This window comes from Salmo salar, chromosome ssa16 (genome assembly GCF_905237065.1).
Source record: "Salmo salar chromosome ssa16, Ssal_v3.1, whole genome shotgun sequence".
Classification (NCBI taxonomy): Eukaryota; Metazoa; Chordata; class Actinopteri; order Salmoniformes; family Salmonidae; genus Salmo; species Salmo salar.
In genome coordinates, this window is record NC_059457.1 from 13,506,010 (window position 1) to 13,533,542 (window position 27,533).

Sequence of the window (27,533 nt, forward strand, 5' to 3'; positions counted from 1 at the left end):
TCTATTCCACATCAAGTAACTTATGCAAGCAGTAAAATTACATTAAAAAAAACAGATAAAAATGCACCTTATGGAACAGCGGGGACTGTGAAGCAACACAAACATAGGCACAGACACATTTGGATCATAGTTGCTGGGTCTTGGACCCAGTAGTTCTGAGACAGAAAGGAAATGACTATAAACTATAGGTAGTCCCTCTATCTACACTTCAATTCTTTACCTGTGTGTAATCTATGTACTGTACTGTTTTACAGAAACGTCAAACTCTAGTGATGCATTCCATGCTGCCAGGCTGCCACCCTGGCACGGACTTGTCATGTTTTTCATGGAGGAAACCGGCCAGCCGGTCGGTCACGTTCTCGTTTGAAGCACTTTATTCACACTGATAAGTGCCCCCCCCCCAGCCGTGTCGGTAGTGGAGTGGCCATTCCTGAGCAAACAGCAGTGTTACAGGGTGCCAGCGGAAATAACACCAACGCTGCCGCTGATAAGATTAGACTGGCCGTATCTTTATCTGGCCTAGCTGGCCCGGGCCAAACGCTGAACCCTGTCCGGGGGGGCAGAGGAGAGAGAGGACACAGCCCCACCACCTCCATCCATCTCTCCACCATACCAGCACACTGCTCTGCCTGTCATGTGAGAATTCTAATTAGAGGTGGAGAGCATGAGGGGGATTTAAAGGGGATACTGGCAGCGAGGGTTATATCAGACAGTCAGAGACGTTGGGATGACAGACAAAGTGACCTGGTTTTCATGCAACGGAGAACTAAAAAAAGAGATGGAGATATTACTGGTGATTACGTGACAGGCTCTCAGACAGTCATATTGATACGAGCCTTGTGATTTCCATGTCCTATATTGAAGACTTAATTGTGGGATTTCTGTAATCTCAAAGATCTGTCTGACATCGTAATCAAAGTATTGACAGCTACTGTACAATAGCCGGATTGTGTGCTCTGTATTTTATTATATTCTGTTATTTATCATATTGTAAAACCTTTATTTTGTTTTGTTTCTCTGTTTGTCAGGACTCATAGTTGATCTTCAAGGTTATTACTGGTAATAACAAGGGAATGTTAAAACCATTTTAGACTCTCTCAAGATCTATCATACTCTCACCAAGCTATAAATACTTGCCTAAATACCATGATTGATCAAACACTCTGATTTTGAACCTACACTGTCTGTAGGCTGAAAGATTGTTCTTCTTATTTTCCATTGAATGTACATCATGCATATAAAATTACATTACCAGAAAGATCAGGTTTCACTACAGGTTTCACACTATTTCATGTGAAGAAAGTCATTTTGTGACTTTCCCCACCTATGGGGCTGTACTTATCCCCTCATAAGGTAATTTGTAAATTCATTTAGGCCAGAAAGGTGTTATGACATGGAATGTATTTGCATGTTTACTATTCGAATGAAGTAGAGGTAGTATTTGCGTGTTGCTGTACTTCTGGAGAGATGTGATAGATATGTGGAGCCTACAGTATAGAAATGGTGAGCCAAACAGATTTTTCACTTAAATGGCTGAATAGTGGAAACACTTGAATGACATGACAGCAACCAAGACATGTACGTATGTAGTGTAATGTAGAGAAAGTGTTTCCTCTAGTAATGCCTAGAAAGCGCCCCACCAAGGACTGCTGTCCCCCGCCTCAACATGTTTGTCTATTAAGTCATTTTAATGAATAAAATCGCTGTTGCGAACCCTAGTGTTTCATTTGGTGGCCTACGTATTTAGTATTTAATGCCTAACAACCCGTTCCCTATTCCTTCTGCCATATAGACTCATTATATGTCTCATTTACTGAGCACATTTCTACTCCCACTCTTAACATGAGAACATCCTGGACACACTGCTTTTTGTTTTTATTCTAAGCCTTGTTTATCGGTGGCTCTGTGGTGAAACATAGCTCAGAAGTGGCACATGCACAGACACGCACTCAGCAGGCTCTATACCGCATACTCTTGTGTTCAATGGTTATGACGAGGAAGATGACATTTGTAGAAAGAGAAGTTATGGTTGGAATCGTGCCAGTAAACCCCATGGTCTGCTTATTTGACATATGAATAAAAAAAGTAGCATTGATCACAAACCATTTACAATCATTTTACACATGATAAACGTGCATGTATCTGCTGTATATCATGAATGATATCTAGGCTATATCATAAACTCCCCTAAATCTACATTTTATATGACTGAATTCATGAATAGGAATGAAACTGAACTCCTGTGTGATTATGTCGAGAGGTATAGTAGTACTATAGCAGAGCAGCTGTTTGAAGGACCAGCACTTTTGCTGCAGCTGCTGCCACTGGTGGTAAAGCAGTGTCCAACAGCAGCCTCCTCTAACCCCAGTTTCCCATAGAGGGCGCAAGCAAGGCAGATGCAGGGGAGAGCCCTGTCCAATGAGCTGTAGCCTGACTGCAGACTCTATTGAACGCTGCCAGGGCTGCCTGGACAGACACAGATAGACAGAGGAGCAGAGCTGCTCTTGTTTGCTGAGTTAGGAAGTAGATGCTGTACTACAGCTCAGATACACAGACTGGGGCAGGGGCAGGGACAGGGGAGGGGCAGGGCGTGGGGCAACGGCAAGGGTGTAGCTCACACTTCTCCTCATGACAGAGTCCTCACCTCCTTCTCATCATCTGAGTCAGCGTCACTGAATACATCCTGTTTGCTAGAGCTGGGGAGTGGCATGATGTATTGTAACTATAACAACATCATTGTTTTTCAGCTATTGATCCTTCAATTCAAAGTCCCATTAACCAGCTCTGCAAACGTTATATAGTCAAAATATGTCATCATTACTGCCGTTATGCACGATATGTACTTCCAGAAAAGGTCGAATTTAAAGGTATTGTTTTTGACCAAGTGCGCATGTGCCAAATCCACCTTCGGGCATTTTCAATAAAATCCCTCATTACTGCCACATTCAGGTTGGCTGATCCAGCAGCAGTACAGTATCCCGAAAGATCATTGATTTAATTTCGATTTAGACCTTTTTTAGAAGTTCATACCGTGCGAAACGGCAGTAATTATGATAGTTGCTCTGCAAAACTCCATATTTTGGTGAGTACCGAACGGATTTTGACATGATAAAGTTCGCAGAGCTGGTTAATGGGATTTTGAATTCAAGGATCATGGGTGTCAGAGGAGATCTCGTCTCAAGCCCAGGTCTGGTTCACCCATAGCCCACACATTGTTTTTCAATCAGAATAGTGCACCACGGTCATAACTCTACATCAGTTTTTTGTTGACTGTGTTGCAATGGAATCAGACAAAGTACAGTAGCTACAGTACCTACGGTATTCATTACTTCCCAACTTCCTCAGTGATAGCCACTGAACCACCACACTATTCCAGCATCGCCTTCATTACTGGGGGATGCCCCTCATTACTGTATCATAATCCACAAACAAGCCCAAAACTGGACAGAGTTCAATCAATCAATTATATAATTCACATTTCCTTTCTCAATTACTATAAATTGTTCATCAGCTGTGGGTGGCACTGATCCCAACAAATTTCCCATCATTCCTAACATGGCAGTGATCAACCAATCACATGGGAATGACTCCTACTGTCATTTGCGCTCGTTTTTTGCCTGGCAACAGTTAAAGTTTAGTCAGATCTCCCTGAGTGAAGGCAGCATGGCTGGAGTAGAGCTGAGTTCTTGCAAGGACATTCCACTCAGACTAATCACAGGCTTTTTCGGGCTAAACTGAGAGAAAAATAGAACCAGGGAACCAGTGGAATTTTAAGACACAGATAGGTGACGTCTGAATTGGCTTTAATCAGAAAGTCATTTTGGAGAATGTTGCTTTGTCCCAGTGTGTTAATCCGCCTTGGTATTATAGGGGAAACTAGTTTTTTATTCAACTACCTCTCCAGACCAGAATCTCTCCATTAGCAATGACATTTAGGCTCAAACATTAAGGTCTGTGTTCTAAAAGTGGACTTTAGGGAACAGATCAGTTGTGCATTCCATTTTTTTGTTCAACTTCCCCTATTTTAAAGTTCTACTTTCTACCGAACATGAATGAGTGGAATCTGAAAGTACAAGTATGACCCAACCTCAATTCCATTCATTAGTGTCACAGACCCATTTCTCTGCTTAGAGTCCTATACAAAGCAATTTCACTCAATCTCATTGTTTGTACAGGCCTATGGTGTATCATCACATGATTTCAACATCCGGACTGGAGACTGCATTTGCTTCCATATATAACCCCTTATAATAGGTCACTTATGGAATTATACATATTGCAATTCGTGGATCCATATCTTCGGTTGACAATTTCGGTTACTGACAGCCGATGCTGATTAATATAACAAACTTGTGAGTGGTAGGATTTCTTCCATAATAGTTTACACATGGTTGCCCCAGTCATGTAGACCCTTTATTGGAGTATTAGAATAGATACAGGAAATAGGAACACTGTGTTTTGAGAAGCCTCAGAACTGTGTATGGTCTGCTGACTGATATGTCTGATTGTGGAAGTAGACATTCAAGACAATGCACATTTGTAATGCTGCAGGGCCATGCTGTGGAAGTGTCCCCACTAGGGAACAGGTGCCAGGTGTTTCATAACATAGTGTCCTCCTCTCATTTGCATAGACCGATGTTTAAAGGTCCGGTTGTCACATCTGCTTGATACTTTGTGCCTCATATTGGAGTGTGTGTGTGTGTGTGTGTGTGTGTGTGTGTGTGTGTGTGTGTGTGTGTGTGTGTGTGTGTGTGTGTGTGTGTGTGTGTGTGTGTGTGTGTGTGTGTGTGTGTGTGTGTGTGTGTGTGTCCCTTTGTTTGTTTGGTGAGCGCCTTCATTCATGTTGGAGCTCTGTATCTATCTAGCGATAGGGTTGTGTGTGGCGCCCTGCGGAGGGGGCCAGTTCCGGGTCGGTGGGGGTGAGCAGAGCAGTGTGGGGGGGGTGGGAAGGAGGGGTTGGTTAGGGTTATCAATGGCCCACAGCTGCATGACTGAGTTGTCAGCACAGACAGCTGAAATTATTCAAATAAACTGATGCCCCATTTGATGCTCCATTTAATCTGCAGGACTCTAGTCGGGCCTCAGAGACGCGCACCCTGTTGACGTAATGGACATAAATATTGAAAACAGAAAAGGTTGCGGAGTTGATTCACACAATCAGCCCCGGAAGAATATGAAGGATCCGACTTTTATGAATGTGTCATGCACACAATGTGGTATTTACAGAGAGCAAGAAAAAGATTGAACCAAAGGTGGAGCGAGAGGGGGATAGTGAGATAGATAGGGTGGGAAAGAAGGGCAGAGATAAGGACAAATGTGAGCAGTCACGTTCTGGGGAGATCCCCCCCCCCCCTTCCCCCCTGATTGGACCTTGAGCCAGGGCTGCCTGGACACAGCCAGTGCTGTGTCATGGTTATGTGTGATGAGCGACAGAGGATGACTCAGCACTATGAAGAGTGACAAACATGGCTACCAGAGAGTGACACTAACTCATTTAGTCTTGTGGTAGAATTAGTGACTTTTTAGGAACTTAAAGGACAGCTTTTCTCACCTCCTTTTACAACTCCTCACACTCCCTACCCCCAAATCATACCCTAACTCATACTCCTCCTCACACCCCCCTACCCCCCAAATCATACCCTAACTCATACTCCTCCTCACAGCCCCCTACCCCCAAATCATACCCTATCTCATACTCCTCCTCACACCCCCTACCCCCCAAATCATACCCTAACTCATACACCCCCTCACCACCCCTACCCCCCAAATCATATCCTAACTCATACACCTCCTCACATCCCCTACCCCCCAAATCATACCCTAACTCATACACCTCTTCACACACCCTTCCCCCCAAATCATATCCTAACTCATACACCTCCTCACATCCCCTACCCCACAAATCATACCCTAACTCATACTCCTCCTCACCCCCCTACCCCCCAAATCATACCCCAACTCATACACCTCCTCACACACCCTTGCCCCCAAATCATACCCTAACTCATAAACCTCCTCACATACCCTACCCCCCAAATCATACCCTAACTCATACACCTCCTCACATCCCCTACCCCCCAAATCATACCCTAACTCATACACCTCCTCACCCCCCCTACCCCCCAAATCATACCCTAACTCATACACCTCCTCACACCCCCTACCCCCCAAATCATACCCTAACTCATACTCCTCCACACCACCACCTCTGACCCCTTTCAGGGGACTCCTACTGGAATCCCCAGACAAAGACAGGAGTGCAACTCCTTTTTGGGAGCCTGTTTGCACCCCTCAGTGACCCTGCCATGTGTGTGTGTCGGCCACTTGCACTCAGTTCCTGTTTGTGGAGGCCCACTGGTCCTGGCAAACACTGTCACTCAGCTTATCTCTTGTGTTTTATGTTCCACCCAGTCGGGGCACAAACAGCCCTTTGTGGCTGAGAGGTGGCTGGGCCCAGTCCAGGCCAGCCCATGCAGCTGTTCCCCACTGTTGGACATTTCCGTACTTGGTGACCCTCAGTGTGCTGCCTGGGGCCCTGTGTGCTGGGGCCCGGAGTCCAGGGCTGTTCAGAGGGTTCAGGGCTGGAGAGAAAGCGGGGGAGAGAGTCTCCTGGACTGCTGGCAGTTGGGTGTGGAGAGGAGGGGGGACAGAGGAGAGGAGGGGAGGGAAGGCCAAGACATGCTATGTGGTGCTGGACTGAGCGTTGGTTCAGGGGTGGTGGTGGGGCCTGAACTTACAATGCCTCTTTCATGTGTGTGTGGAGTGTTTGACTTTGTGATTGAGCCCTGTACTCTCCCGCCACATCTTCCATTTGCTCTGAGTGAATAGCAGCCGGGGCTTAGAGGTTCTGTGTGGCCCCTGACTCTGTGTGGCCCCAGTCAGAGGAGACCTGCCCTTTCGGCAGGGTTGGGAAGTAATCAGTGACGTGTAATCCGTATTTTGTTTTCCATTTTATCTGAAATCAGTTACGTTACCAGCTAAAATATTTTTATCAGATTACAGATACTTTTGAAAAACAAGATGATTACTTCTTGGATTACTTTATGACAACTTTCTGCTTTCTCAGTGATATACACCTGATCGAGTCGGACCACAAGTCAGAGACCACTATGATGACACACCAAATGCATTTGAAAGATACTTTTTGTCTTCTTCTAATGCCTCTTAAAGGAAAACTCCACCCAAAAACAATATTTTGGTATTTGTTTCATTAGTCCCTTGTTGACATAGTACCAAAATGCTTTGCTTGTCAGTCGTCAAGTTTTCAAGACATGTAACTTTCAATAAATATACAGAAATCATCCCTGTATGATGCATTATATGATGTGCCATTTTGCATCATATGATGCAAAATGGATGATTTCTGTATTTTGAAAGTTACATATCTTAACTTGATTGCTGACAAGCAAAACATTTTGGGACTATGTCAACAATGGATTAATGAAACAAATACCAAAATATGGGTGGAATTGTCCTTTAAGGGGTAAGTAATCCAACGGTAACTAATCGGATTACTTTACTGAGTTTGGGTAATCCAAAAGTTACCAAACTGATTACAGTTTTAGACAGGTAACTAGTAACTGTATCGGAGTACATTTAGAAAGGAACCTACCCAACCCTGCCTGTCGCCCATTATGGGTCTCCCTTCAGACCCCTCCACCTGAACCCTGGTGACATGGCAGCTCCCCTCACAGGAGGTTCACTGCTCTGTAACACAAAGTGCATTGTGTTTGACCCATTAAGCACTCTTAAAAGGAGCAGTCGGCGAGGGAGGCACAAAGCCACTTGCTGTGCTAGCACTGAGTGAGGAGACAGCAAGAATGTGCCCCTAGACTTGGCTAGGTAGCTTACTTCTCTTGTCAACGCGAGAGCTTGAATGCTCTAAAAAATATTGTGTGTGTGTGTGTGTGTGTGTGTGTGTGTGTGTGTGTGTGGGCTCACGTTTGTTCTTATAATTGGTAATGTGTCTGTCTGCGTGTTTGTGCGTGCATTTTAACTTATGTGTGCATGCTTGCGTATCTCGTGTGTGTGTGTGTGTGTGTGTGTGTGTGTGCAGGTATGGGTTTTTGTGGCAGTGAGAGTGCCTACACAAATTGGACATGTGTGGGTGCATGCCTGTGTGTGCAGTGGTGGTCGGTGACGTTTAAGATTATGGAGGACACACTTTTTTTTATGAGCATGGCCTTATTTCTATTATAGCATACAGAATTACTGTCATTTATGTTCCATTCGCCCAGCTCAATGTAATATGGATAGGTTTAAGCTACTACATGGTACTTCGGTTTGCCTTATACCCATCATGAGGTTGCTACAACCTAGCCGACCAATGAAAGTTTAGAATGTAGCACTGGGTGAAAAGGTTCCATATATCAGGGGATATCTTTACATGACATGTTTTTGATATTCTGGACAATACAGACCATTTCCAATGCATATTTGGAGTTTTGTGGATATGCACCATATCCTGACAAATTCTGAATCCAGATGTGTCTTTTAGACATGTACACTGAACAAAAACATAAATGTAAAGTCCTATGTTTCATGAGCTGAAATAAAAGATCCCAGAAATGTTCCATATGCACAAAAAGCTTATTTCTCTCAAAGTTTGTGCACGAATTAGTTTACATCCCTGTTAATCCTTTGCCAAGATAATCCATACACCCTGACAGGCGTGGCATATCAAGAAGCTGATTAAACAGCATGGTTATTACACAGGTGCACCTTATGCTGGGGACAATAAAAGGCCACTCTAAAATGTGCAGTTTTGTCACACAACACAATGCCACAGATGTCTCAAGTTTTGAGGGAGCATACAATTGAAATGCTGACTGCAGGAATGTCCACCAGAACTGTTGCCAGAGAATGTAATGTTAATTTCTCTACCATTAGCCTCCTCCAACGTCGTTTTAGAGAATTTGACAGTATGTCCAACCGGCTTCACAACCTCCAGGACCTCCAGGAGTATTTCTGTCTAAAATAAAGCCCTTTTGTAGGGAAAAACTAATTCTGATTGGTTGGGCCTATCTCCCCAGTGGGTCGGCCTGGCTCCCAAGTGGGTGGGCCTATGTGGGTGGGCCTATGTGGCCTGGCTCCCAAGTGAGGCCCACCCATGGCTGCACCTCCTGCCCAGGCATGTGAAATCCATAGATTAGGGCCTAATTTATTTATTTAAATTGACTGATTTCTGTATATGAACTGTAACTCAGTATATGATACTGGGATTACTCCGAATAACACACATGGACATTTCCTATGACTGGATATGGATATCCTGTGATATGTGACATCCTATTTTATCTCGTCATGTTGACAAATACTGACTGTATACACAAATAACACAAATGGAATCATGTAGTAACCAAAAAAGTGTTAAACAAAATCTTAATATATTTTAGATTTTTGATTCTTCAAAGTAGCCACCCTTTGCTTTGATGACAGCTTTGCACACCCATAGTATTTTTAACCCCATCAAGCCTCAAGGTGACAGCTAAAGTTTTAAAACCTTCAGGTGTATTTTGTATTACTGGTTGATATTTTATTTAAAAAAAAATGTATTTCACCTTTAATTAACCAGGTAGGTTAGTTGAGAACAAGTTCTCATTTACAACTGCGACCTGGCCAAGATAAAGCAAAACAGTGCGACAAAAACAACAACACAGAGTTACACGGAAACAAACGTACAGTCAATAACACAATAGAAAAATCTATGTACAGTGTGTGCAAATGTAGAAGAGTAGGGAGGTAAGGCAATAAATAGGCCATAGAGGCGAAATAATTACAATTTAGCATTAACACTGGCGTGATAGATGTGCAGATGATGATGTGCAAGTAGAGATACTGGGGTGCAAAAGAGCAAGAGGATAAATAACAATATGGGGATGAGGTAGTTGTGTGTGCTATTTACAGATTGGCGAATATGTAGTGAGGGCCAGCCAATGTGAGCATACAGGTTGCAGTGGTGGGTAGTATATGGGGCTTTGGTGACAAAACAGGTGGCAATGTGATAGACTACATCCAGTTTGCTGAGTAGAGTGTTGGAGGCTATTTTGTAAATTACATCGCCGAAGTCAAGGATTAGTAGGATAGTCAGTTTTACGAGGGTATGTTTGGCAGCATGAGTGAAGGAGGCTTTGTTGCGAAATAGGAAGCTGATTCTAGATTTAATATTGGATTGGAGATGCTTAATTTGAGTGTGGAAGGAGAGTTTACAGTCTAACCAGACACCTAGACATATTCTAAGTCAGAACCATCCAGAGTAGTGATGCTAGTCGGGCGGGCGGGTGCGGGCAACAATCGTTATTTAGTTTTACTAACATTTAAAAACAGTTGGAGGCCACAGAAGGAGTGTTGTATGGCATTGAAGCTCGTTTGGAGGTTTGTTAACATAGTGTCCAAAGAAGGGCCAGATGTATACAGAATGGTGTCATCTGCGTAGAGGTGGATCAGAGAATCACCAGCAGCAAGAGCGACATCATTGATATATACAGAGAAAAGAGTTGGCCCCAGAATTGAACCCTGTGGCACCCCCATAGAGACTGCCAGAGGTCCGGACAACAGGCCCTCCGATTTAACACACTGAACTCTATCTGAGAAGTAGTTGGTGAACCAGGCAAGGCAGTCATTTGAGAAACCAAGGCTATTGAGTCTGCCGATGAGGATGTGGTGATTGACAGAGTCGAAAGCCTTGGCCAGGTCGATGAATACGGCTGCACAGTGCTGTCTTTTATCGATGACGGTTATGATATCGTTTAGGACCTTGAGCGTGGCTGAGGTGCACCCATGACCAGCTCTGAAACCAGATTGCATAGTGGAGAAGGTACGGTGGGATTCGAAATGGTCGGTGATCTGTTTGTTAACTTGGCTTTTGAAGATTTTAGAAACGCAGGGCAGGATGGATATAGGTCTATAACAGTGTGGGTCTGGAGTGTCTCCCCCTTTGAAGAGGGGGATGACCGCAGCAGCTTTCCAATCTTTGGGGATCTCAGACGATACAAAAGAGAGGTTGAACAGGCTAGTAATAGGGGTTGCAACAATTTCAGCGGATATTTTAGAAAAAGAGGGTCCAGATTGTCTAGCCCAGCTGATTTGTAGGGATCCAGATTTTTGCAGCTCTTTCAGAACATCAGCTGTCTGGATTTGGGTGAAGGAGAAGCGGGGGGTGCTGAGCTGTTGGCCGGGGTATGGGCAGCCAGGTGGAAAGCATGGCCAGCCATAGAAAATGCTTATTGAAATTATCGATTATCGTAGATTTATCGCTGGTGACAGTGTCAGCCTCAGTGCTGTGGGCAGCTAGGAGGAGGTGCTCTTATTCTCCATGGACTTTAGTGTCCCAAAACTTATTGGAATTAGTGCTACAAGATGCAAATTTCTGTTTGAAAAAGATAGCTTTAGCTTTCCTGACTGCGTATATTGGTTCCTGATATCCCTGAAAAGTTTCATATCGCAGGGGCTATTCGATGCTAATGCAGAATGCCACAGGATGTTTTTGTGCTGGTCAAGGGCAGTCAAGTCTGGGGTGAACCAAGGGCTATATCTGTTCTTAGTTCTAAAATGTTTGAATGCGGCATGCTTATTTAAGATGTCGAGGAAATCACTTTTAAACAGCAACCAGGCATCCTCTACTGACGGGATGGGGTCAATATCCTTCCAGGATACCCGGGCCAGGTCGATTAGAAAGGCCTGCTCTCTGAAGTGTTTTAGGGACCGTTTGACTGTGATGAGGGGTGTTCGTTGACCGCGGACCCATTACGCACGCAGGCAATGAGACAGTGATTGCTGAGATCCTGTTTGAAGACAGCAGAGGTGTATTTAGAGGGCAAGTTGGTCGGGATGATATCTAAGAGGGTGCCCATGGTTACGGATTTAGGGTTGTGCCTGGTAGGTTCCTTAATAATTTATGTGAGATTGAGAGCATCTAGCTTAGATTGTAGGACGGCCGGGGTGTTAAGCATATCCCAGTTTAGGTCACCTAACAGTACGAACTCTGAAGATAGATGGGGGGCAATCATTTCACATATGGTGTCCAGGGCACAACTGGGGGCTGAAGGGGGTCTATAACAAGCGGCAACGGTGCGAGACTTGTTTCTGGAAAGGTGGATTTTTAAAAGTAGAAGCTCGAATTGTTTGGGCACAGACCTGGATAATATGACAGAATTCTGCAGGCTTTCTCTTCAGTAGATTGCAATTCCGCCCCCTTTGACAGTTCTATCTTGTCGGAAGATGTTATAGTTAGGGATGGAAATTTCAGGATTTTTGGTGGCCTTCCTAAGCCATGATTCAGACATGGCTAGGACATCAGGGTTGGTGGAGTGTGCTAAAGCAGTGAATAAAACAAACTTAGGGAGGAGGCTTCTAATGTTAACATTCATGAAACCAAGGCTTTTACGGTTACAGAAGTCAACAAATGAGAGCGCCTGGGAATTGGGAGTGGTGCTGGGGGCTGCAGGACCTGGGTTAACCTCTACCTCACCAGAGGAACATAGGAGGATTCGTTAGCTAACTAGCTAGCTAACGAAATAGCAACTTGTCGTACTAGCTAGTTCCAGTTTGTTTTCTCATCATGAATGAAGCAGGTATAGTAGCTACCTTGTGGTATGGTTATGTGAAATAACTATATTTTCTTGCAATATCTAAAATAATAATTTAGACAGTTTGGAGTGGATCACAGACCAACGCTACCACCGCGTTGGGTCTGGACTGCGAGGGATCGCCACTAATGACTCAATCTGCACCCATCGTATGGTCCATGTTAACAAACAGTCATGAGTGGTAGTCCAATTCCACGTGATCGTTGATTCACTGTAATCTCCTCTTATGCACTCTGGACATGCGTTGGTAGTATCCAACTCGCTAATAACCGTTGGGTCACTAATGGACTGGTACTCAGGGCTCTGTTGTTCCTCCATCTGGTCCTAATGGCCTGGTACTCAGGGTTCTATTGTCCCTCCATCAGGTCCTAATGGCCTGGTACTCAGGGCTCTATTTGTCCCTCCATCAGGTCCTAATGGCCTGGTACTCAGGGTTCTATTGTCCCTCCATCAGGTCCTAATGGCCTGGTACTCAGGGCTCTATTGTCCCTCCATCAGGTCCTAATAGCCTGGTACTCAGGGTTCTATTGTCCCTCTAACCACTCCGACATCAATGCAAATGCGATAAAAAATCACATCAAACACTTATCATCAAAACAGTATGTGCTTTTATAACTCACTTAACTGTGATGATCAATTTGAAGAAAGAAGTTCAAGAGCAGGTTGAAACTGAGTGGAAACATGGTCATTGTGGATGTTGTTTCAAAGCAAAACACAACGAAATGGAGAGCACTTTCTATGGTGATGTATAATTCAAAACCCCCATATGCATATTAGAGCTTTGATTACGCATAGGCCTATATATGAGCCCATGCCAAAATAAATATTTAAAATAATGATTGTGCCGTTATACAATACATAGCTAATAGCCTACCATATATTACACATGGCAGAAAAACATTTTTAAAAAAGGATTTAAGATGTCTTTGGTACATAATTGTTTTAGCCTAATTCTAGTAATCGCCTTTGAGTGTGGACTGTATTATTATGCATACTGGATTGACTTGATACCGTATGCTACGCTCCAAACGTTCTATCCATGAGTCTGGGAGAGAACGTATAGGCGTAGGCAATGCTGTTGGTTCATTGATTGTGCAGGGTTTCTTACAGAGTTAGCCTACAATTATAGTGAATTTGTATTTTGATGTTGAATAACCTAGTAATAGGGCTTTTAAAAAATATTTTCATAATTAATAGGCTGACACATTACCTTTAGCTACAGAATATGTCACCACTGTGCGTTTCCAACTCTCCTCTCTCTCCTTCATTACTTTCTCGATCGCGCAGAGAGCGGGGCTGTCAACAGTTTAATGAAATATGTTTTGTTGTGAAAACATGTTACTATCGATGTTCCCGAACATATTTCACTTGGTTTCTCAAATTAAGCACTAGGTAGCTGCAGGAACAGGGTTGGAGAGCCCATGGCATACAGAGTTTGGACGGAATATCACCTGTCACCCAGCGAGAGTCTGCATGCTCCTCAAACAGTGGTTGATGCGTGCGGTGAAATAATCAAATCAAAGTTTATTGGTCACGTACACAGATTTGAAGATGTTATTGCAGGTGCAGCGAAATGCTTGTGTTTCTAGCTCCCAACAGTGCAGTAATACCTAGCAATAATAATAATTTTAAAAACTCTGAACACATCAAAAAAATCGTCAATAATTATTCTTACAAGCCCAGAGATTTCTATATCCCGTGAGAAAGCAGAGTTTTGATGGTTGCCACTAATAAGAGGAGGATCCCAGCTGCTGCTGTATTCTACTCATGTTTTATAGCCTAAAACTGGACTAGCCTATCCAAACTGAGGGAAAGCAGCCTTTATTCGCTTTTTTCCCCCCCTGTTCATGTTCCTGCGCATTTGATAATAGGCCATTCTCAATCAAACTAATTTGACATAATAGCAAAGACAAGATTCAATTGAGAATAGTCTTTTTTTAAAAACTTTTTCAGATAATCGTAGCCTATAATCGCATCATGCAGTCACAATATATGTTTTGATTTCGAATTCATTCTAAGGTTTGTATCATTCACAACTAAAGAAGGCAAACAACTCTAAATCTAGTGTATAGATTTAAATGATCACTTTTACACTTAACATAGCCACTTCATATGCGCACTTGCTCGGGAATGGGAAAAATATCCTTTGTATTTTATTCAGCTAAATTCAATTATATTCTTCTTACTATATAATCATATAATATAAAATAATGGCACAGGACTTACAGTGAATTCTTTTTCCACATTTTGTTACGTTACAGCCTTATTGTCACGCCCTGACCTGAGAGAGCCGGTTTTTCTCTGTTTGGTTCGGTCAGGGTGTGACGTGGGGTGGTCATTCTATGTGTTGTAATTCTATGTTGGTTTTTCCTTTGATTGGCCTAGTATTGTTTCCAATCAGAGGCAGCTGTCTATCGTTGTCTCTGATTGGGAATCATACTTAGGCAGCCCTTTTTCCCACAGTCAGTTGTGGGATCTTGTCTTTGTTTGGTTGCATGTATTTTGATCTACGAATCTTTTCGTTCGTTGTGTTGTTTATTGTTTTTTGCTGGTTCACCTTTAAAATAAAAGACGATGAACTCAACTCACGCTGCGCCTTGGTCTACCTTGAACGACGGACGTTACACTTATTCTAAAATGTATTAAATCATTTTTGTTCCTTCATCAATCTACACACAATACCCCATAATGACAAAGCAAAAACAGGTTTTTAGATAATGTAGCAAATGTATATAAAAACTACTGAAATATCCCATTTACATAAGTATTCAGACCCTTTACTCAGTACTTTGTTGAAGCACCTTTGGCAGCGATTACAGCCTCGGGTTTTCTTGGGTATGACTGTACAAGCTTGGCACACCTGTATTTGGAGAGTTTCTCCCATTCTTCTCTGCAGATCCTCTCAAGCTCTGTCAGGTTGGATGGGGAGCATTGCTGCAGAGCTATTTTCAGGTCTCTACAGAGATGTTAGATCGGGTTCAATTTGGGCTCTGGCTGGGCCATTCAAGGACATTCAGAGACTTGTCCCAAAGCCACTCCTGCGTTGTCTTTGCAGTGTGCTTAAGGTCGTTGTCCTATTGGAAGGTGAGTCTCCCCAGTCTGAGGTCCTGAGCGTTCTGGAGCAGGTTTTCATCAAGGATCTCTCTGTACTTTGCTCTGTTCATCTTTTCCTCGATCCTGACTAGTCTCCCAGTCCCTGCCGCTGAAAAACATCCCCACAGCATGATGCAGCCAACACCATGCTTCACCGTAGGGATAGTGCCAGGTTTCCTCCAGAAGCGATACTTGGCATTCAGGCCAAAGAGTTCAATCTTGGTTTCATCAGACCATGAGAAACAAGATTCTCATGGCACCCTTTAGGTGCCTTTTGGCAAACTCCAAGTGTGCTGTCATGTGCCTTTTACTGAGGAGTGGCTTCCGTCTGGCCATTCTACCATAAAGGCCTGATTTGGTGGAGTGCTGCAGAGATGGTCGTCCTTCTGGAACGTTCTCTCGTCTCCACAGAGGAACTCTGGAACTGTGCTTCCTCAGAGGTAGGGAGGCGAGCGGGCCAGAGGTGGATGAACGCAGTGCCCTTCTTTGGGTGTAGGGACTGATCAGAGCCTGAAGGTACGGAGGTGCCGTTCCCCTCACAGCTCCGTAGGCAAGCACCATGGTCTTGTAGCAGATGCGAGCTGATTGCTCAGTTTGGCTGGGCGGCCAGCTCTAGGAAGAGTCTTGGTGGTTCCAAACTTCTTCCATTTAAGAATGATGGAGTCCACTTTGTTCTTGGGGATCTTCAATGCTGCAGAAACGTTTGGGTGCCCTGCCAAAGGCCTGTGCTTTAACACAATCCTGTCTCGAGCTCTACGGACAATTCCTTTGACCTCATGGCTTGGTTTTTGCTCTGACATGCACTGTCAACTGTTGGATCTTATATAGACAGGTGTGTGCCTTTCCAAATCATGTCAAATCAATTGAATTGACCACAGGTGGACTCCAATCAAGTTGTAGAAACATCTCAGGGATGATCAATGGAAACAGGATGCACTTGAGGTCAATTTCGAGTGTCATAGCAAAGGGTCTGAATACTTATGTTTTTGCTTTGTCATTGTGGGGTATTGTGTGTAGATAAATTAGGATTTTAATTTATTTAATCCATTTTAGAATAAGGCTGTAACGTAACAAAATGTGGAAAAAGTCAAAGGGTCTGAATACTTTACGAATGCACTGTATCATATCTTGTCTGCTAAATGAACTCGCCTACAGCCTATAGCATGGCGCATAGCCAGATAACATACAGTAGGCCAACTCATATTCTGTTCTACTGAAATATATTTTATTCATGTCATAATGTTTATTTAGACCTGCCTAAATTAAATAATGGATTTATTGTGATGGTGTATATTAAATGGATTTATTCAACTTTTTAAAATGTCGATGTTCCAAAGGCACACATCAGCGGCTTGTACGCGTGGAGGCCTGGAGATGTTAAACGTGTTTATGTGAATTAACGGTCAGTTACCGTGAGACTGGCAGTCATTTGCATGACAATAGCCGGCTGACAAAATGTCATTACCGCCACAGCCCTAGGGATGGGTTACTGAGGGTGTGCAACTTTTATTTTCTGTCAAATAAATGAAATACCATTTTTGCAAAGATTAGACTACGTTTGCATCTTTCCTGAAAACATGTGTTCTGATTGGAGCTCTGATTTGCTATGCTGCCTTTTTTAAATAGAAATAGCAGAGATGTGCTTTGGAAATAGCAACTTGGATTAAATATGACAATGTTTACCTTTCCGTCCCTTGTATAGCCTATTATTGAATGTGCAATGTATGCTCAGATATGTCACCTTCAAATGAAGAAGCACAATGAGTTTTGGCGGCTGAACAGGTCAAATAATTTGGCCGCTGGACATTTCATGAGTCGGACTTTGCCCATTTTTGATCAGACATACAGGGATGAATATAAAAATATCTATAATTCACATATCATGTAAGGATATCTATTGAAATTAAGATTTGTATTTTTTTTTGTATGGATAAATAAATTATCAGGTAATACAGATATGATACATTTCTGAAAATATGTGGATTCGTTCAAGTGTAAGTGTAAAGTCTTAGATATGTCAGCATGTTGACACATACCATTTCTGGATTTAGAATACTCTACAAATATGTAAGTGGGTGCACGCACATCAGGTGCGTGTCCTGACCATATCCTGACCAGACCTATATCTATCCTACCCTGCCTTTCTAAGGTCTTCGAAAGCCAAGTCAACAAACAAATTACCGACCATTTCGAATCCCACCGCACCTTCTCCGTTATGCAATCTGGTTTCAGAGCTGGTCATGGGTGCACCTCAGCCACGCTCAAGGTCCTAATCGATATCGTAACCACCATCGATAAGAAACAATACTGTGCTGCCGTATTCATTGACCTGGCCAAGGCTTTCGACTCTGTCAATCACCACATCCTCATCGGCAGACTCAATAGCCTTGGTTTCTCAAATGATTGCCTCACCTGGTTCACCAACTACTTCTCTGATAGAGTTCAATGTGTCAAATCGGAGGGCCTGTTGTCCGGGCCTCTGGTAGTCTCTATGGGGGTGCCACAGGGTTCAATTCTTGGGCCAACTCTTTTCTCTGTATACATCAATGATGTCGCTCTTGCTGCTGGTGAGTCTCTGATCCACCTCTACGCAGACAACACCATTCTGTATACTTCTGGCCCTTCTTTGGACACTGTGTTAACAACCCTCCAGACGAGCTTCAATGCCATACAACTCTCCTTCCATGGCCTCCAACTGCTCTTAAATACAAGTATAACTAAATGCATGCTCTTCAACCGATTGCTGCCCGCACCTGCCCGCCCGTCCAGCATCACTACTCTGGACGGTTCTTACTTAGAATATGTGGACAACTACAAATACCTAGGTGTCTGGTTAGACTGTAAGCTCTCCTTCGAGACTCACATCAAACATCTCCGATCTAAAGTTAAATCTAGAATTGGCTTCCTATTTTGCAACAAAGCATCCTTCACTCATGCTGCCAAACATACCCTCATAAAACTGACCATCCTACCGATCCTCGACTTCGGCGATGTCATTTACAAAATAGCCTCCAATACCCTACTCAATAAACTGGATGCAGTCTATCACAGTGCCATCCGTTTTGTCACCAAAGCCCCATATACTACCCACCACTGCGACCTGTACGCTCTCGTTGGCTGGCCCTCGCTTCATACTCGTCGCCAAACCCACTGGCTCCAGGTCATCTACAAGACCCTGCTAGGTAAAGTCCCCCCTTATCTCAGCTCACTGGTCACCATAGCAGCACCCACCTGTAGCACCCGCTCCAGCAGGTATATCTCTCTGGTCACCCCAAAAGCCAATTCCTCCTTTGGCCGTATCTCCTTCCAGTTCTCCGCTGCCAATGACTGGAACGAACTACAAAAATCTCTGAAACTGGAAACACTTATCTCCCTCACTAGCTTTAAGCACCAGCTGTCAGAGCAGCTCACAGATCACTGCACCTGTACATAGCCCATCTATAATTTAGCCCAAACAACTACCTCTTCCCCTACTGTGTTTATTTATTTATTTATTTTGCTCCTTTTCACCCCATTATTTCTATTTCTACTTTGCACTTTCTTCCACTACAAATCTACCATTCCAGTGTTTTTACTTGCTATATTGTATTTACTTTGCCACCGTGGCCTTTTTTGCCTTTACCTCCCTTATCTCACCTCATTTGCTCACATTGTATATAGACTTATTTCTCTACTGTATTATTGACTGTATGTTTGTTTTACTCCATGTGTAACTCTGTGTTGTTGTACGTGTCGAACTGCTTTGCTTTATCTTGGCCAGGTCGCAATTGTAAATGAGAACGTGTTCTCAACTTGCCTACCTGGTTAAATAAAGGTGAAATAAATAAATAAATAAAAATATCTCGTCCCAGATATCTCCCTGGACTCATACAATAGCGGGAGGATTTCAGAGGTACATGTAGAAACTCCCATTATGCAGCATTATACCCTAGCTCCGTATATGACATTAAGGACATGCGTATCTGGAGCATATCTACTCCTTATATCATGTCAAATGTCCGGAAATATATAGATAAAGATATCCCCTGATATTTACCCTTTTCGCCCAGTGTAGCTGCACAGGTCGAGAGACAAGTTGGAGAAATCAAGGTGACAGACAGTGACACATTCAATACAGCCTTGCACACAGTTGCCTGCATCGAGCTGATCTGAGATGTAGTCATTTGTCCAGACAGTTGCAAAACTTTCCATTTTGCAACAAAAACAAGAGTTTCTATCGGACAAATTCACAAATTCCCTCTTATGTTCCCTTTGCTTCTGTTTAAGAAAGGTTTTGCAATAGAATCGACAGAATGAATACACACCTGATCACCCGTGCATGCAGTTCACTTTCATAGCAGCCACATACAGCATCATCACTTTGCTCATTGTATAATTTTTTTCTTGCGTCTATGTCCCATTATGCAATAAAACATTATTGAAACATTGAATGTTTCATTAACTGTGAAGCGGTTCCATCCTGGGTACCTTGCACCTGCCTGCTCTTGTATAGATGTGTGTGTGACAGTACGTGAAATCATGGACAGAATGAGTGAGAAATGAACCCAACCCACGTGTTACTACCCGATGCCTGTAAAAACATCTCCAATACCTGCCCACCTATGTGTCATGCTCTTAGACACTGTATCTGCTGACCTCTGTTGACCTCTGGTGACCCACTCTGACCTGTCTGACCGTCCACTTCCTGTCTCGGCATGTGTTCCCACCCTCCGGGCTGTAGTTAGTTGACGGAGCTGTCAGCGCAGGTGTCAGCCTAAGTGGCCTGTGAAGGATGTTGATGGCTGTATGGTTTAGTGGAGGCCAGGCACTCTGTGGGGCCACGGATCGGAACTCCACACCTCCACTCTTTCGTCCCACTCAGTGCTCTCTCTCTCTCTCTCTCTCTCTCTCTCTCTCTCTCTTCTATTCTCTCACTTTCTTTCTCTCTCTTTCTCTCTATCCCCTCCCCTCTCTCTGTCGCTCCCTCTGTCTTTGTCCCTCTCTCCCTCTCTGTCTGTCCCTCTCTCTCTCTCTGACTGACCAGAACATGTGGCTCATCTCACCCCATGTCAACGCTCAACGCTCACTCTCATAGAACAAAAGGATACAAGAGACTGCAAAAACAGGAGAGGAATGTGGCATGTCCTTAGTGGCTACCTCTGCTTTCCTCTACCTTTCTCCTGCCATTTGTTTTTAATACCCCTACACTACCCTCCTTGATGAGCTGAAACTTCTCCATCAATGCAGTCTCAGTGTGTGGGTGTGTGCGTGCGTGGCTGGGTGCGTGCCTTAGTGTGTGTGTCTCAGCGTGTGTGTCTCAGTGTGTGTCTCTTGACCACAGAGAGAGAACATCTGCTTGACAACAGCGGAGAGGGACAAAAACAGGGGGAATTCTAACAGGGCCGCAAACAAAAAGCCCAGACAAAGATCCAGAGGAGATCCAGAACTCTGTTAATCCACTGATGCAGCTAGTTAGCAGGGGCTGAATGAAATAGAATGGATAAGTAAACCCTTCTCCAAACAACTCCTAAAGGAGACTAAAGCACTTGACTGCGGAGTCACTTCCAGTCCTTCCTTGGGTGGCATTGGCCGAGCTGTTTACTCAGCCTTTGTACCAATCACAAATCAATGCAGCTGCTTCAATAGAGAGATTAGGCTCCAGAAACGGTGGGGAATTCTACCTGAAGCACACGGTCTTTATTGATATCCCCCTGGATAACATGTTGCCATTGCGTTAGACACAAACCAAAAACAGAAAAGAGCGACATTCCAGTCACCCTGATAAAGTAGAGCTGTCTTGATCTCTTCGTTTAGAGATGAGGGGCCCAGAGGAGGAGGATTGGGGAAAATTAGTATAGCATTGTTCACAGCATTTTTCACAACATTTTAGTCATTTAGGAGGCACTCTTGTCCAGAGGGACTTACAGTTAGTGCATTCATCTTAAAATATCACAGTCGTAGTGAGTAAAATATTTTCCTCAACAAAGAAGTTAAAATAAAATGAAATTAATAACATGAGTAATAAATACACAATGCGTGACGATAACTTGGCTTTATACACAGGGTACCAGTACTGAGTCGATGTGCAGGGGTATGGGGTAATTGAGGTAGATATGTACACATAGATAGAGATAAAGTGACTAGGCAACAGGATGCATAATAGATAAACAGCAACGTATGTGATGAGTCAAAAGAGTTAGTGAAAAAAGGATAATTGCAGATAGTTAACCAATAGCTACCCGGACTACTTAACTAACTGATGTCTTGGGGGGGTAGAAGCTGTTAAGGGTCCTGTTGGTTCCAGACTTGGTATATTGGTACCGCTTACCATGTGGTAGCAGAGAGAACATTGTATGACTTGGGGGCTGGAGTTTTGGACAATTTTTTTAGGGCCTTCCTCTGACACCGCCTGGTGTAGAGGTCCTGGGTGGTAGGGAGTCACCTTGTCCTAGAGAGATTTACATGGTTATCAAAACGTCACGCCAGGGTAAGCCTACACGGAACACAGCCCTTATTTGAAGTGTTTCTGAAAAACCCTATGGGAAAAATGAATGTCGGAAAAGCGATTAGAACCATTTCCCTGTTTGACCGCTAGGTTTTATGGGTATTTTGACTGATACTGTGGTACTCTATGGTGCAGCTGTAGAACCTTTTGAGGATCAGAGGGCCCATGCCAAACCTTTTCAGTCTTCTGAGGGGGAAGAGGCGTTGTCGTGCCCTCTTCACGACTGTGTTGGTGTGTGTGGACAATGTGTGTGTGTGTGTGGACAAAAAACCTTAGTGATGTGAACACCAAGGAACTTGACGCTCTCGACCTGCGTTCCTTGTAGTCCACGATCAGCTCTTTTGTCTTACCGACGTTGAGGGAGAGGTTGTTGTCCTGGCACTACCCTGCTAGGTCTCTGACCTCCTCCCTGTAGGCCAGGGTTCCCCAACTGGCAGCCCGAAAAGAGATGTAAAGTACAGAGAGTTGCGTTATAACCAATAATGCTTTGCCAAGTGCTCAGATTTCAAAGATATTTCTAAATAATAGAAGACGTGGGACAATGGAGAGACTTAAATCCTAGATGTCCCCCTCACCATTTATCTTATCCCATTTCCTGACTTTTGAAGTTGTGGGATCTATTAGTGTCAGTTGCCTATTGAAGATCGTTGTGTTCGCACTTTATATTCACTTTGTTTGAAAATAAATGTGTTTTGACAACTTCACATCTCACTGGCTTTCATGATACAGCACCCTTCCCTCCTTCCCTCCTTCCCTCTCCCACTCCTTGCATTCCTTCCAGGTGAAGTGAACCTGGTCTTACTGTTCAATGAAGCTCCTCTTCCTCCTTCTCTCCTCCTCCTGCGATGGATTGGGGACATTAACTTTCAGATGTAAGCTTAGCTCTCTGACCTGTTTTGGTTGGAAGGCTTGAGGCATCGCGGCAGGTAGCCTGGTGATTAAAGCGTTGGGCCACTAACCGAAAGGTTGCTGGATCGAAACCCCGAGCTGACGAGGTAAAAATCTGTTGTTCTGCCCCTGAACAAGGCAGTTAACCCACTGTTCCCCGGTAGGCCGTCATTGTAAATAAGAATTTGTTCTTAGCTGACTTGCCTAGTTAAATAAAAATAAAGAAATAAAATCGCCGGCCCAGGTAAACTGATCACTGTGGGGAAGAATACTATGGTGTGAACATTGTGTGGACAAAAAGATATGTTCCCCAAACACAAAAACTGTCCAGTTGTGCGGATGATTCTATAATGTTTCATTTAGGATGCAAAACACACCCAACTGATATTGCAAGAACGTTCCCAGAACACATTTAATCTGTTCTTTAAAGGTTCCCAGAATATTTCTTTAGGTTGTGTGAACGTTGTGGGATTATGACAAGAGATTGGTTCCTAAAACACTCAAACTGTCCAGTTGTGCTGACGTTCAGATAGTGTCTGTATCAGGGTGCAAAAAACATTCCTTTGATGTTGCAAGAATGTTGACAGAACAGCCTTTCTGAGTTGTTTGTATAAGTTGGATACTCCGGCCAACATCAAACATGGAACTATGTTCACGGCATTGGCCGTCCATGGATGTTTATATGACAAGTTGTCGACTCTGGTTCATGTCTTGTACAGTGTTCACTCTCACACGCTACAGCTAGCTACGCTAATGACGTTGGTAGCTAGCCAGATAGCAATTTGGCTAAAAACAATGTATTACCGTGCTGATCTTCGCTGATGGGCGTCATCATGTCAGATTTGCCTTCTCTTGTAAAAAATGACACCACTGACTAGTGCATGAGTATTATTGCGTGAGACTAATCATTGAGTACGGCCATTTGTAACCCCACCCACCAGACTACTTGGTTCGAGATATCAAACGAGGCTGAATATCTCACTTGGTTCCAGGAATCAAGTGGGCCATGGGCAAGTGGAAATGAAATAGGAACTGTGATATTCACAGCATGACCCTGCAGTGGAAAAGTGTTCTGGGAACATTCTTGTAACATCAGTTGAATGTTTTTTGAATCTTAAAATAAACATTGTAGAATCTGGACAGTTTGAAACGTATAGAATGATAGCTTGTCGTTCTTAATCAGGGTCATATTCATATAGGGACTAATGTCAAATGAAAACAAATGTTAAGTTCAGGTAGTTCCTCCCTGTTTGTGTCCATTTTCTTCCATTTGTTGCCTAGTGAATGCAACGCTGTTCTTGCATAAGTTGATGCCTCGTTCAAAAACTGTAACTTGATGGGTTGGATTTGAGCATTCAACCATATCACAGTTACACAGGCTAAAACACTGTTCTTCAGATCCAGATTGTGTAATTGTGTGAACACATGAATACATGAGCTCCCAGTCACCCACACAGGGAATTTACAGCTAAGATGACTCTGTAGGTTAAGTGAACGTTTTCATTCAAGTGTTATTTGTTTTATCTCGTTTCAGAAAAGTCAGTAGACTACTGTCAGGGGAATTCCAATTATACCAAACAAAAATATAAACGCAACATGTAAAGTGTTGGTCCCATGTTTCATGAGCTGAAATAAAAGACTCAAGAAATGTTACATACACACAAAAAGCTTATTTCTCTCAAAGTTTGTGCATAAATGTATCCTGTTGCCTAGTCACTTTATCCCTATCTATATGTACATATCTACCTCAATTACCTTGTACCCCTGCACATCGACTCGGTACTGGTACCCTGTGTATAAAGCCCAGGACCTCCACTTCGCCTGCGGGATCATCTGAGACCAGCCACCCAGACAGCTGATATAACTGAGGAGTATTTCTGTCTGAAATAAAAAAAAACTTTTGTGGTGAAAAGGCCTAGGCCTGGCTCCCCAGTGGGTGGGCCTATGCCCACCCTAGTCATGTGAAATCCATAGATTAGGGCCTAATGAATTTATTCCAATTGACTGATTTCCTTTATATGAACTGTAACTCAGTCAAATCTTTGAATCTGTTGCATGTTGAGTTTATGTTTTTGTTCAGAGGAAAAGGACTTTTCATGCAGTCAACGTCATCAGTCTGATTCATTTGATTCTACAAGTACAAAGTCTTGAGAATAGTAAACTAAGTTTGAGCAGTACTTTCTTGGAGTTTATAAGACAGCTGTCAGTCACTCAGTTTATTTAACGGTGTCTTTGTGTTTGTTGTTCTAGGAGCGCTGGAGCGAGTCAGGAATGGTGGTTGGTTGGGTGTGGCTCATCTCAGGTAAGACTTAACTAGCTCTTGTGGTTTACTTTGTACAGTTGAGGTGCTGCTTTCACATGGGAAGGCTACTGTTTTCAATGAAGACATTGTAGCACAGCAAGACCTTGGGCTTTTTGGGTGATGCATGTGTTGTACCGTAAGGAAGAAATATAAGAAAGATTCCCTGTATCTGCAGATTCCCTCTGAGAAATAGAATATCCTGAAACACTAGACTGTAGTAGTATACGAGAGGTGTACATGATATAGGATAGAATAAAGTATTGCGTAAGTGTTTGTGTGTGTGTGTGTGTGTGTGTGTGTGCACGTACTCTAGCGCACGTGTGTCATTCTACTTCCCAGAGTATACACTGAATGTCTACAGTATTCTTAGATACCACCTCGTATTGTTGACAATAGATTGGGGAAGGCTGTTTCTGCACTGTTGTTTTGATTGTAACCAGTCTCTCCTGCTTGTCTGTCTTAGGCTTATGAATGAGGTTCAAGAGCTTCCTTATACATCTTTAAATCCTTGTTCAGCTATTGGTGGTTTCAAACTAAAATCTGATTCTAGTCTTCTGTCTATAGGGATGGAAAGTTCTTTTCATGTGCAGCGTTGTTGGAAATAACGATGAGTGTGTCTAGAAGAAATTAAACTGTATTTTTGATTGTCACTTCACATCATGTGCAAGCGTTAGTAGATAACTATTTCATATTTCCTTGAAGCCTACTTGTTCATGAGTCGATAGTGGCTGTCGGCAGATTCTTTTAGTATACACAGTTAATGAATCGAGAACGGAATTTCAACACAATCTATATACCCGCTGAGATCTAATTCTTAACTCTGCCAAACCATTACAGAACATTTCAGATACTCCACAGTCGGTGATCAATTGATCGATGACAGTAGTCCGATTTGCCAACCGGTGTATTTTTTCATGTCTTTAAATGTCTTCATGGAGGCTGGATTGCATGGGAGCCAGTGCCCACTTTGAAGGTAAAGGTCATATGATAATCTATTAGTGGTCACATATGTTGTTGTCATTTTCACTATCACAAATGATCTGATACCAGCACTGTGTCTTTCTTTCTAAACCACCGAAACTCCACAGGCTTTATTTCCTGTAAATGGTGGTCAGGTGATTTCTGTCCCATCCACCACTCTCATGTCTCTTTTTTTTTAAACATTTGATGTTATACAGCAGTTATACAGTCTTTTTCAATACATCAAGGACCATCCACTTTAAGTAGAAGTGTCCTGAAATAATTTGTCGCTAAATCATTTGCTCGGGTATCAAGCTGATAGGCCTAAGTAAACATTTGCCAATTGTCTTTGGGTCATAACATGACAGACACATTCCTAGTATCACACCGTTGCCTGAGTCTCTTGGCGAGGAACCGGATATTTCTTGGTCCCTAAGACGAGGGGTCTATGGATGAAGGCATAGGACAGACACCCAGTGTGTCAGGTCATCCCTCAGTGAAGTGGTTCTGCTCAGAGTGACTCGACACTTTTGACATGTGCTAGCACACTTGTGCTCAGATACGTTTCGTTTTTGGATTAGTCTCTGCAGCAGCTGCCTCTCCACAGCGGTTGAGGTTGAACTCAGGGTGCCCCCCCCCCCCCCACCAGCCACCCTGGGCAGTCGCTACTGCGTGATTCCTCACAAAACTAGAACAAAAAAAACTAAGGATTTGGGGGGATTTTCACAAGATATTTTACATTTACATTTAAGTCATTTAGCAGACGCTCTTATCCAGAGCGACTTACAAATTGGTGCATTCACCTTATGATATCCAGTGGAACAACCACTTTACAATAGTGCATCTAAATCTTTTAAGGGGGGGGGGGGGTTAGAAGCATTACTTTATGCTATCCTAGGTATTCCTTGAAGAGGTGGGGTTTCAGGTGTCTCCGGAAGGTGGTGATTGACTCCGCTGTCCTGGCGTCGTGAGGGAGCTTGTTCCACCATTGGGGTGCCAGAGCAGCGAACAGTTTTGACTGGGCTGAGCGGGAACTGTGCTTCCTCAGAGGTAGGGAGGCGAGCAGGCCAGAGGTGGATGAACGCAGTGCCCTTGTTTGGGTGTAGGGCCTGATCAGAGCCTGAAGGTACGGAGGTGCCGTTCCCCTCACAGCTCTGTAGGCAAGCACCATGGTCTTGTAGCGGATGCGAGCTTCAACTGGAAGCCAGTGGAGAGAGCG

The 27,533-nt window shown here is 43.5% G+C and overlaps 1 protein-coding gene across 2 annotated transcripts in view; it reads left to right on the forward strand.

The window, feature by feature from the left end:
- The window catches only part of LOC123727792 (chromobox protein homolog 7), a 148,867-nt gene extending 121,751 nt beyond the window's left edge, over nucleotides 1-27,116 (forward strand). For both annotated transcript variants that reach the window (XR_006759676.1, XR_006759677.1), the window contains one exon: nucleotides 25,303-27,116. The gene's annotated coding sequence lies outside the window, so the exon portion shown is untranslated. The remainder of the gene's footprint in view (nucleotides 1-25,302) is intronic.
- The last annotated feature ends 417 nt before the right edge of the window (nucleotides 27,117-27,533 follow it).